The 12594-nt window shown below is 38.7% G+C and overlaps 1 long non-coding RNA gene across 1 annotated transcript; it reads left to right on the top strand.

Annotated features, from left to right (window-relative positions):
• Positions 1–3444: 3444 nt before the first annotated feature.
• Positions 3445–5803, top strand: LOC112698079 (uncharacterized). Its single transcript, XR_003151369.2, has 4 exons — positions 3445–3606; positions 3707–3760; positions 3848–3984; positions 5518–5803. It is a non-coding gene; the product is annotated as an uncharacterized lncRNA (long non-coding RNA).
• The last annotated feature ends 6791 nt before the right edge of the window (positions 5804–12594 follow it).

Here is a 12594-nt window from a genome sequence, read left to right as displayed (position 1 = left end):
GTGCATAACTTAATTTGTTTGCCGATGACTGGTCTTGATCTCATTCTGGGATTGGACTGGTTATCCAAGAACCGCGTTCTATTAGATTGCTCGGCGAAAACAGTGTATTTTATGCCTGAAGACACTGAAGGGCCGGTTATAGTGAATAACTACTACTTGAATTCCATGATGGTGAACTGTTCTGGGGCTGAATGTCAGGGGATATTGTTTCTAGCTGCAGGTGTTTCGGGTGATGATCAAGACTTAGAACAAATCCCAGTTGTGTGTGAGTTTCCGGAGGTGTTCCCTGATGATATTGATGAATTTCCACCGAAACGGGAAGTTGAGTTTGCTATTGATTTAGTACCTGGGGCCGGACCAATCTCGAGTGCTCCTTACAGGATGTCGCCTCTGGAGATGGCCGAATTAAAATCTCAACTGGAGGATCTGTTGGGTAAAAATTTTATCCGACCAAGTGTATCTCCGTGGGGTGCGCCAGTATTACTGGTGAAAAAGAAAGATGGAAGCATGCGCTTATGTGTTGACTATAGGCAGCTAAATAAAGTTACAGTGAAGAATAAATATCCGTTGCCAAGGATTGATGACTTGATGGACCAATTACAGGGAGCCGGTGTGTTCTCTAAAATTGATCTACGATCCGGATACCACCAGATAAGGGTCAGAGATGAGGACATTCCCAAAACTGCCTTCAGAACGCGCTATGGTCACTATGAATATACCGTTATGTCCTTCGGACTAACTAACGCTCCGGCGATATTCATGGATTATATGAACAGAATTTTCCATCCATATCTGGATAAGTTTGTTGTTGTGTTTATTGACGACATTCTTATCTATTCTAAGACCGAGGATGAGCATGCAGAACACTTACGAACAGTGCTACAAATTCTGAAGGATAGGAAGTTGTATGCCAAGCTATCCAAGTGTGAGTTCTGGAAGTCTGAGGTGAAGTTCCTTGGTCATGTGGTGAGTAAGCATGGAATAGTAGTAGATCCTGCTAAGGTTGAGGCGGTGATGAATTGGGAGCGACCAACTTCAGTGACGGAAATCAGGAGTTTCTTAGGTTTGGCGGGTTATTATCGGAGGTTCATTAAAGGGTTTTCACAGCTCGCTTTACCCTTGACTAAGCTAACCAGGAAGGATGTTCCTTTTGTGTGGACTCCTGAGTGCGAGGAGAGTTTCCTTGCCTTAAAGCAGAGATTGACTACCGCCCCTGTATTAGTGTTGCCTGACCCAAGAGAACCATTCGAGGTGTACTGTGATGCGTCCTTGAAAGGTTTAGGATGCGTGTTGATGCAACATCATAAGGTTGTAGCTTATGCCTCACGTCAATTAAGACCTCATGAAAGAAACTATCCAACTCATGATCTGGAACTTGCGGCCATTGTCTTTGCCTTGAAGATTTGGAGGCATTATCTCTATGGAGTGAAATTTCAAGTCTTCTCTGACCATAAGAGTCTAAAGTACCTGTTTGAGCAAAAAGAATTGAATATGCGTCAGAGGAGGTGGATGGAACTTCTAAAGGATTATGACTTCGAGCTAAACTATCATCCGGGAAAGGCGAATGTAGTGGCGGATGCCTTGAGTAGGAAATCCCTATGTGCTGCTTGGATGATGCTAAGAGAGGAAGAGTTGTTGAGAGCCTTCCAAGGATTGAAACTGGGAATCAGAGAGGAGTTTGGGACTTTATGCCTAAGCCAGTTACAGATCTCAAGTGACTTCAAGGCTGAACTGATAAAGGCTCATCAGAATAACCAAGAATTGTATAAGATTTTGCCGGCGATTGAGAAAGGCAAGCAATGGAGAGTGTCAGAAGATAAAGATGGGTTGTGGAGGTTCAAGGGCCGAATAATTGTGCCAGATATCGGGGATTTGCGACAGAACATATTGGAGGAAGCACATAAGAGCGGGTTTTCCATTCATCCTGGAAGCACTAAGATGTACCAAGACTTAAAAATGATGTTCTGGTGGCCAGGAATGAAAAATGATGTGGCGTTACATGTTTCTAAATGCCTAACTTGTCAGAAAGTTAAGATTGAACACCAAAAGCCAGCAGGAACCCTTCAACCTTTGGAGATTCCACAGTGGAAATGGGAGAGCATTGCTATGGATTTTGTATTGGGCTTACCAAGAACTCGGACCGGTTGTGATGCTATTTGGGTGGTTATAGACCGACTGACCAAGTCAGCTCATTTTCTACCTATTCGGATAAGTTGTTCTATGGAGGAGTTAGCACGCTTATATATAAAGGAGATTGTGAGGTTACATGGCGTACCTTCCACCATTGTATCGGATAGAGATCCTCGCTTTACATCATGGTTCTGGAGTGCTTTTCAGCGAGCTTTTGGCACCCAATTAAGCCTAAGCACTGCCTATCATCCTCAAACGGATGGCCAATCAGAAAGAACAATACAAACTTTGGAAGACATGTTAAGAGCTTGTGTTTTGGATCAACCGATGAGCTGGGATCGATATATGCCTCTAGTAGAATTTGCTTATAACAATAGCTATCATGCGAGTATTGGAATGGCTCCATATGAGGCTTTGTATGGAAGAAAATGCCAGTCTCCATTATGTTGGTACGAAGCAGGAGAAAAGAGCTTGATAGGACCGGAAATGGTAAGTGAAACCACTGAACAAATAAAGAGAATTCGGAGTCGAATGCTTGAAGCTCAAAACCGTCAGAAGAGCTATGCTGACCAAAGACGAAAGCCCTTAGAATTCGAGGAAGGAGAACACGTTTTCTTGAAAGTTACTCCGACCACTGGAATAGGGAGGTCCATCAAAACCAAGAAGTTAAATCCCCGCTACATTGGGCCATTCGAAATCCTGAAGAGAATTGGACCAGTGGCATATAAGATCGCGTTACCACCACATCTTTCGAACCTGCATGACGTATTCCACGTATCGCAGCTTCGTAAATACACTTTTGATCCTAGTCATGTCCTAGAGCCGGAATCAGTCCAAGTGAGGGAAGACCTGACGCTTCCAGTAACTCCGGTTAGGATTGAGGATACCAACACCAAACGTCTCCGCGGAAAGGAAGTTTATTTGGTGAAAGTAGCTTGGAGTCGGGCTGGTATTGAAGAACATACCTGGGAGCTTGAATCAGAGATGCGAAAGGACTACCCACACCTCTTTTCAGGTAATTCCCTCTGAATTTTGAGGACAAAATTCCTAATTAGGTGGGTAGGATGTAAACCCCGCTAAAATCGGTAAATTATTAGTTAATAAATTGAATTTTAGTTAGGAATGCTAAAAATGCAAAACTAATATCAAAATAGGATAGGGCTCGTCGAAACGAAAATTTTGATACCAATTTCAAAAATTTGGTCCAAAAACGGACCGGAAGAGCCAAACCGGTTGAACCGGGGCCCAAACCGGGCCCGTGGGTCCAACTGGACCCAAACACTTAAATGAGGCAGCAGCTCTTTTCTTCCTCACAAGCTGCTGCGACGCCATTACAGCAAGGGAGGGAGAGGAGATTCACAAACCCTCACCATTCCTTCCAACTACCATAACTTTCTCATCCGGGCTCCGATCGCCGCACCGTTTGCGGCCACGCGTCGGGCTCGTCGAGCTTTTCAATTTTATCCAAACAAAACAGTAAGTGAATCGGTTTTTCCTAGCTTCATTTCTGCTGGTATATGAATTTCGAGTTTAAGGATTGAGAAACTCAAATCCTTTATGATTTTTTATGTTTTAGGGGTTCACTAGACTTGAATTCTTGTGGGTATTGCCCAAGGATCAGTGGGTAAAGGTAAGAGATCTCAAACCCTAATAAAATTTCTGAATTTAGGCATTTGGGTATTGAGTTGTTATGTTGGATATGTTAATTGTGGTTTAGGTAGTGTGTATGTGGATGTTGATACTTGTTGGAGGCTTGTTGGTGATCAAGCTTGGTTTGGGGCTGTTTGATTGAGTTTGGAGGGGCTGTAATTTGAGTTGTAAGGCTGCCTTGGGTGAACTAAGTGATCGGCCAAGGTATGGTTTAAGTTTCGCACGTTTAATATTTACGGTATTGTGAAAACTTAGGTTAGAAGAACCATAGGATAAGTTGAATTGTTAATGGCATTTAATGAGTAGCTTGGTATTGTTGTTAGTATAATTTTTGGTAATCATATATTGGGAATAGGAGGCCTTGAGGTTATTAATTTTATGCCCTTGGACTTGCTTATGAAGCATTGTGTTGGTGTTGGTATAGATTTATGATTATGGTTGATGTTTGTTCTTGAAAAATTGTTATGTGAATTGATGGTTTAATGCATGTATGAGAGTTGATGATGGCATTAATGGATTGGTAATAGGTTGATGGAATATTGTGTGTGAAAGGTTGATATTTCATAAGTGGAATGGTAATTGTGAAGGGTTGTTCATATATATTCACATATGTTTTATGCTAAACGTAATCTATGATTATGGCTTAGTGGATTGGTTAAAAATAACTTGAAATGGCTGTTGATGAGATAGAAATGGAAGTGTTAGCAAATGTATGTGTTATAGGTAAGGAATTGTGAATGTGGTGAAAATGAGGTTTTGAAAGTGCTTTTGTAAAACTGATTTTTGAGTGAACTTTGAAGGTGAAGAAAGTTGTAAATAGTGACTCTTATGAAGAAAATAAGGATGTTAATGAAGTTTAATGTTAAGGTTTGATACTTGATGATGTATTGATGTTAATTGCCATGGCTTATGAATAATGATATCTGAGACACGAGTTTCCCTGGGTAAGAACCGTGGCTCGCCACCACGTGTTCCAGGTTGAATCTCGATACTCTGTTGACCCTACGTCGTAAGGGTGACCGGGCACGTATAAATTCCCGGGTATGGATAGCCCCCATTGAGCGATGATATGATAATTGAATGTGAACTCTATGCATAGACTCTTGGGGATGCGCGACGGGGGACAGTCTAAGGTTTTCGGACTTGTCGGGTTGGCTGGATAACCGACAGATGGGCCCCATCAGCCATAGGACAGGCATGCATCATATGCATTTGTTTATTTTGATTGCTATGCAGTTCCTGGGTATGCCTAATTGATATATATTACCTGCTATTTGTTATACCTGCTATTTGTACTCTTTGATCATTACCTGTGCATGAAGTTGTTTGGTTGCTTGTTCTTGTTGATTGAAAATTGAAAATGAAGGATTAACCACATGAACGTATTTCGGTTCGGTGGCTATTGTGATTTCGGTTCGGTGGCTATTGTGATTTCGGTTCGGATTAACCACATGAACGTATCTCGGTTCGGTGGCTATTGTGATTTCGGTTCTATGCATGTATGATTTTCGGTTCAGTGGTTGTTGTTAGGCTAAGTTTGAACTTGAGTAAGTCAGGCAGATTTAGAATACCTATCCCTGTTTATGGCTTTTATTTTAGTGCTTAAGTTGGATAATTGAATAACGGAGTTCTAGGATTGCCTATGGCATTCTCAGAACCGTATTTCTTATGCGCGTGGCACTTTTACCATGCTGAGAACCTCCGGTTCTCATTCCATATTGTACTGTTGTTTTTCAGATGCAGGTCGAGAGGCTCCTCGCTAGGCGTCTGGATTCGGGAAAGCGAAGTGGTTCTTGGGTGTATTTTGGTTTCTATTTGTATATATGTATATATATGTGTAGCTTACTCTCCAAGTAACTTATGTATGCTGCTCCTCTTAGAAGTTGAGGGAGAGATAGGAGTTTACCTTGGTATATTTTGGGGACACTTATGTATGTTTATATGTATATATGTATCCTCCGGCCAGCCTTAGCTTCGCAGACTGAGTCAGAGGCTAGCTATGCTGTTCCTTGGCTTTTCTTTACCCCTTCGTTTATTGTTCTATCATTTTCCTATTAGGTTTCTTGGCACGCAAGTAATCCTATTCCTTGAGCGTTGCGCTTTTTATTTTGCGATTCTTGTTTACCCACTTTGTTTCAAGGCTCCTAGTATATTATTTTTTTTTCTTTTTTTTTCAGTATTATATGTATATCCTTACTATTAGAGGTCCGTAATACCACACTACCTCTGTTCTATGACTTAAGCGTAAAACATTGTGTAGTAGGGTGTTACATCCTCCACAAAACTATTGGGAGCAACTGAACACCTCCCTAGGAGAATTGAGTTCCAACATGGGACAACTAAGGGTGGAGCACCAAAACATTCTATTCTCCTCCATGAAATTAGAGAAGATCAAAGAATCATGAGAGAGGAGCAACAAAGGCAAGGAAGAGACACTGAGGAGCTCAAGCACTCCATAAGATCTTCAAGAGGAAGAACAAGCCGCCATCACTAAGGTGGACCCGTTCTTTAATTTCCTTGTTCTTTATTTTCCTGTTTTTCGAAAATTTATGCTTATGTTTATCTATGTTTGTGTCTTGTGATCATTAGTGTCTTAGTGTCTATGCCTTAAAGTTATGAATGTCCTATGAATCCATCACCTCTCTTAAATGAAAAATGTTCTTAAATTGAAAAAGAGAAGAATTGCATGAATTTTGAATTTTATAACAGTTTAATTATTTTGATGTGGTGGCAATACTTTTGTTTTCTGAATGTATGCTTGAACAGTGCATATGTCTTTTGAATTTGTGGTTCATGAATGTTGGCTCTTGAAAGAATGATGAAAAAAGAGACATGTTACTGAGGATCTGAAAAATCATAAAAATGATTCTTGAAGCAAGAAAAAGCAGTGAATACAAAAAAAAAAAGAGAAGAAAAAAACGAAAAAAAAGAAAAAAAAAAGAGAAAAAGAAAGAAATAAAGTTGTGATCCAAGGCAAAAAGAGTGTGCTTAAGAACCCTGGACACCTCTAATTGGGGACTCTAGCAAAGCTGAGTCACAATCTAAAAAGGTTCACCTAATTATGTGTCTGTGGCATGTATGTATCCGGTGGTAATACTGGAAGACAGAGTGCTTTGGGCCACGGCCAAGACTCAATAAGTAGTTGTGTTCAAGAATCATCATACTTAACTAGGAGAATCAATAACACTATCTGGATTCTGAGTTCCTAAAGAAACCAATCATTCTGAATTTCAAAGGATAGAGTGAGATGCCAAAACTGTTCAGAGGCAAAAAGCTAAAAGCCCCGCTCATCTAATTAATACTGATCTTCATAGATGTTTTTGGAATTCATTGTATATTCTCTTCTTTTTATCTTATTTGATTTTCAGTTGCTTGAGGACAAGCAACAATTTAAGTTTGGTGTTGTGATGAGCGGATAATTTGTACGCTTTTTGGCATTATTTTTAGTATGTTTTTAGCATGATCTAGTTAGTTTTTAGTATATTTTTATTAGTTTTTAGTTAAAATTCACTTTTCTGGACTTTACTATGAGTTTGTGTGTTTTTCTGTGATTTCAGGTATTTTCTGGCTGAAATTGAGGGACCTGAGCAAAAATCTGATTCAGAGACTGAAAAGGACTGCAGATGCTGTTGGATTCTGACCTCCCTGCACTCGAAGTGGATTTTCTGGAGCTACAGAAGCCCAATTGGCGCGCTCTTAATGGCGTTGAAAAGTAGACATCCTGGGCTTTCCAGCAATATATGATAGTCCATACTTTGCCCAAGATTTGATGGCCCAAACTGGCGTTCAAAGTTACCCTCAGAATTTCCAGCGTTAAACGCCGGAACTGGCACAAGAATGGGAGTTAAACGCCCAAACTGGCACAAAAGCTGGCGTTTAACTCCAAGAAGAGTCTCTACACGAAAATGCTTCAATGTTCAGCCCAAGCACACACCAAGTGGGTCCGGAAGTGGATTTTTATGCCATTTACTCATCTCTGTAAACCCTAGGCTACTAGTTCTCTATAAGTAAGACCTTTTACTATTGTATTTTCATCTTTTGATCATTTTAGATCTTTTGATCATCTTTGGACATCTAGTTCTTAGATCATTGGGAGGCTGGCCTCACGGCCATGCCTAGACCTTGTTCTTATGTATTTTCAACGGTGGAGTTTCTACACACCATAGATTTAGGTGTGGAGCTCTGCTGTACCTCGAGTATTAATGCAACTACTATTGTTCTTCTATTCAATTCAGCTTGTTCTTGTTCTAAGATATCACTTGTTCTTCAACTTGATGAATGTGATGATCCGTGACACTCATCATCATTCTCACCTATGAACGTGTGACTGTCAATCACCTCCGTTCTACCTTAGATTGGGTGGATATCTCTTGGATTCTTTAACCGGAATCTTCGTGGTATAAGCTAGAATTGATGACTGCATTCAAGAGAATCCGGAAGGTCTAAACCTTGTCTGTGGTATTCTGAGTAGGATTCAATGATTGAATGACTGTGACGAGCTTCAAACTCCTGAAGGCTGGGCGTTAGTGACAGACGCAAAAGAATCACTAGATTCTATTCCAACCTGATTGAGAACCGACAGATGAATAGCCGTGCCGTGACAGGGTGCGTTGAACATTTTCACTGAGAGGATGGGAGGTAGCCACTGACAACGGTGAAACCCTACATACAGCTTGCCATGGAAAGGAGTAAGAAGGATTGGATGAAGACAGTAGGAAAGCAGAGAGACGGAAGGGACCAAGCATCTTCATACGCTTATCTAAAATTCCCACCAATGAATTACATAAGTATCTCTATCTTTATCTTTATGTTTTATTCATCATCCATAACCATTTGAGTTTGCCTGACTAAGATTTACAAGGTGACCATAGCTTGCTTCATACCAACAATCTCTATGGGATTGACCCTTACTCGCGTAAGGTTTATTACTTGGACAACCCAGTACACTTGCTGGTTAGTTGTGCGAAGTTGTGTTTATGCCATGGTATTGAACACCAAGTTTTTGGATTCATTACCGGGGATTATTTGAGTTGTGAAAAGTATTGATCACAATTTCGTGCACCATCGCCCATAATGATGTGTTTCATGAACGCACCAAACACATTGAGATTGATTGTCACTTTGTTCGGCAACGTATCCTTATTGATACTGTTTGTCTCATTGATGTTGGAACACTAGATCAGACTGCTGATATCTTCACGAAAGCTCATCACCCGACTCGTTTCCGAACAAGTTGGTATCCTTAGCTCCCACTTGAGTTTGAAAGGGGATGTTAGAGAATCATTAGAATCAATTTAGATCAATTAGTATCGTCTAGTATATCTGTATATTAATTGTATGATTCTATCTTTTTATTGCTCTGATTCATTTACCACCTATAAATACCCCTTGTATATTGTACCTTTGATCACAACTCAATAATACACTTTTCAGATTACTCTCTCAGTCTCTTGGTTCTAACATAACCAATGCCACCAAATCACCATTTATTATATTCATTACCTTAGTTCCATATATATATAACCGTGACATTATCATTCATTTGGCCAAAGCCTTTAAGGGAATCAAAGAAAAGAGATTGAAATGTGGCTTGCATGCATGTATATACATGTATAACCAATGGCATCTATTAATGCTTTACAACCATAAATCTTTATTAATCACCATCATCCCTAATCATCTTTCTTTTAATTTCCCTCATACATCACTGAATTGAACTTGAAAGAAAAGAGAGAGTATGCTGCGAGTGAGAAGAATGAGAAACCTTGGCACCAAAAGCTTTCGGCTCTTGATTTCTTGAGATCCGTAACTCTAATAAAAAATTTAATCCGGTAAAAGTGTTTGTATCTCTCTCCTCTACGTGATGGTGTCATTTTTTTCAGTGAAAGTTAACGGTGACATAGCTCTCATTCCCCTTGAGTTCGACCAATTGGAATTCTAGGAGACATAGACGATTTCTGATGTTTTTCTCTTCAGCAGCTCGATGAGAAAACTTCTCTGAAATCTTCATTGATTTTAATTTTGTACGGAGGTAGGGAGTTCATTTTTAAAATTATAAGTTTTTAATTCATGAATGCTCAAAAGCTCAATGAGTAATTGCAAATAGTTTATGACAGTCTGGACTAATTGAATAATGAATTTGTGTTGGATTTGTGACTGTGAAAATAATTCAATTTGATGAATATGTGTCTGATTTCCTGAATGTTTGAGAATGCTAAAGATTCTTATTTACAACTGGTTGTGATTAGAATTATCGAAACTGTGGCGGTGAATAAATTATGTGTATGTTTTGGAAAAATGATGTAAGAATTCATAATAGTGTATGAATGGAGATAAGTTAAGGAGTGACGAAAGTGAGGGAACCCGTGAGGATGGTGAAGCCTATTTTAAGGAGAGGTTCTGCCAAGTTCCTGTAAAAAAAAATATAAAAAATGATTTATTTTGAAAACCTGATTTACAAGCTTATTTTGTGAAATAACTCTATGTTAGAAAAAGATTTGGTTTACATATTTACTCATAATTGAGAAAAGAATTTTTGTATTAAAATTTTGATTTATTTGAAGTGATCTTTGAGAATTGAAAATGGATTTATAATATTAAATTTGATTTGTTTGAATTATCAAGAAGGAATTTTTTAGAATTGAGGATGGTTTGGCAGAAACCTTTGAAAGGTGACAAAACCCGAATTTTAGAGAAAATGATGCAGAAATCTTTAGAAAACTCAAAGGCTTTGCTTAAACCGTTATTTAAAGAAAATTTGATTTAGGAATCATAATATTCGATTTTTGATTTATAAAGAAAATTATTATGTTTTAAGTTTAATCCATTAAGAAAAGATTTTGTTTTAAGTTAGGAATTGAGTTCGGTTTATTAAGAAAGTGACTTTTATCTTGAATAAAAGTTAAAGAAGTTTGGGTATTTGGAAATTAAAGGTTTTGTTGCTAAGACTGAAAGTATACCTATGAGGTGATGTGGAGGTAAGAGTGATCGATTATTTGGTGATGCGGAGGTATGTGTAATTAAGTGGTGATACGGAGGTACGTTTAATAATATAGTTACTGCGGAAGTGTGTATATGTAATTGGTGATGTGGAGGCATAATAAAGAGAAAGAAAATAAGAAGCCATGTATGAAAGAGATAACTGGAATGGATAATGAATTATGAAAAGTGCTAATGCGTAAGTGTCCGCCTGACTGATAGCTTAAGATTGCTAATGCGGGAATGTCCGCCTAACTGATAGGCTAAGATTGTTAATTCGGGAATGTTCGCCTAATTGATAGCCTGTCTCTTACTGTGATGCCAAGATATCCTAATTGATATGGATTCGCCCATGATAATAATTGTGCCTAATTGATATGGTAAAGAGACCATATTTGGGGTTCGCCCCGAGTAACGTTGGGTTGCGGGTAGACAACCGACGCATGAGCTCATGGCCTGCTGATAAACCCCATTTTTAGGGTTTATCTTGTGTTAAATTTAGAGGGTTTTGTTAACTTTTCTCCCATTTATTCACTAAAATATCATGGTTTTGTAAATTCTCCTTTAATTGTGCTTAAGAGTGAAAACATGCTTTTTAGGTCTTAAAATAGCTAAATTTAATTCACCTTGATTCTATTAGATACCTTGATATATTTGTTAAGTGATTTCAGGTTTAAGAGGCAAAGATTGGATTGAGGGAATGAAGAAAAAGCATGTAGAAATGGAGAACTCATGAAGAAATGAAGGAATCGCAAAGTTGTCAATCCTGATCTCTTCGCACTTAATCGATCATAACTTGGGCTATAGAGGCCCAAATGAGGTGGTTCTAGTTGTGTTAGAAAGCTAACATCTGGGACTTCAAAATGATATAAAATTTGCCATAGTTTCCTGGCATTTAGGGATGCGTATGCATGATGTACGCGTACATGTGGGAAGCTGCACGTGACTCACTAAAGGCAACTCGTTGCCAGCGATTTCTGAAGCATTTTTGGCCTAATCCAACTCATTTCTGATGCTATTTAATCCAAGAATTGAAGAGGGATGAACTCGTTAGTTACCAATTAGTTTTAGAAGTAGTTATAATTAGTTTCTAGAGAGAGAAGCTCTCTCTTCTCTCTAGAATTAGGATTAGGTTTAGATCTAGATCTACTTCTTCTCTTTTGCTTTAATTTTCCTTTTTCATCTTTAATTGTTCTCTTGTAGTTGTAGCATTCTACTCCTCTCGTAATTCTCTTGTATTGTTAGTTGTAGTTTATGAATTCTTTTGTAGATCTATATTTCCTTTCAATGCAATTTATTGTTTTCATGTCTTTTAATGCTTGTAATTTAGTCGTTGGTTGTCGTTGTAGTATAGTGGTAAGTATTTCTGCCTGTCACGCGGACGACCCGGGTTCGATCCTTGGAAACAGCGCCATTTTGATGAGTGAAAATTGAGTGTTGGTAAAGAATTTCACTAATGAAATCTCATTGCTAGTATAGTTTCTAAACCAACAAAGAATCCTCTCATACAAAAATTGGTTGTCACAAGTACAAACTCCAATAAAAATAACCGAAGTATTTAAACCTCGGGTCGTTCTTCCTAGGAATTGCAATAAAGTGTTCTTGTTATTGGCTATGAAGTATCTTTGGGGTTTCGAGATAGGAAACAAGAAATATAGATGGCAAAGGAAACAAACTAACAATTAAAAAAGCTCTTGGTAAGGTATGAGAACTAGAAGTCCTATCCTCATTATTATCATCAATTGTGATGAGAATTGGTCATTTTCTCCCACTTAGTTAACCTCTTACTATGAAGGAAAGTCAAGTGGATACCAACTTGAGACCACAAGTCCTAGT

Source organism: Arachis hypogaea, chromosome 6 (assembly GCF_003086295.3).
Source record: "Arachis hypogaea cultivar Tifrunner chromosome 6, arahy.Tifrunner.gnm2.J5K5, whole genome shotgun sequence".
Lineage (NCBI taxonomy): Eukaryota > Viridiplantae > Streptophyta > Magnoliopsida > Fabales > Fabaceae > Arachis > Arachis hypogaea.
Note: the sequence above shows the minus strand (reverse complement) of the source record. Positions and strands in the feature narration are given on the sequence as shown.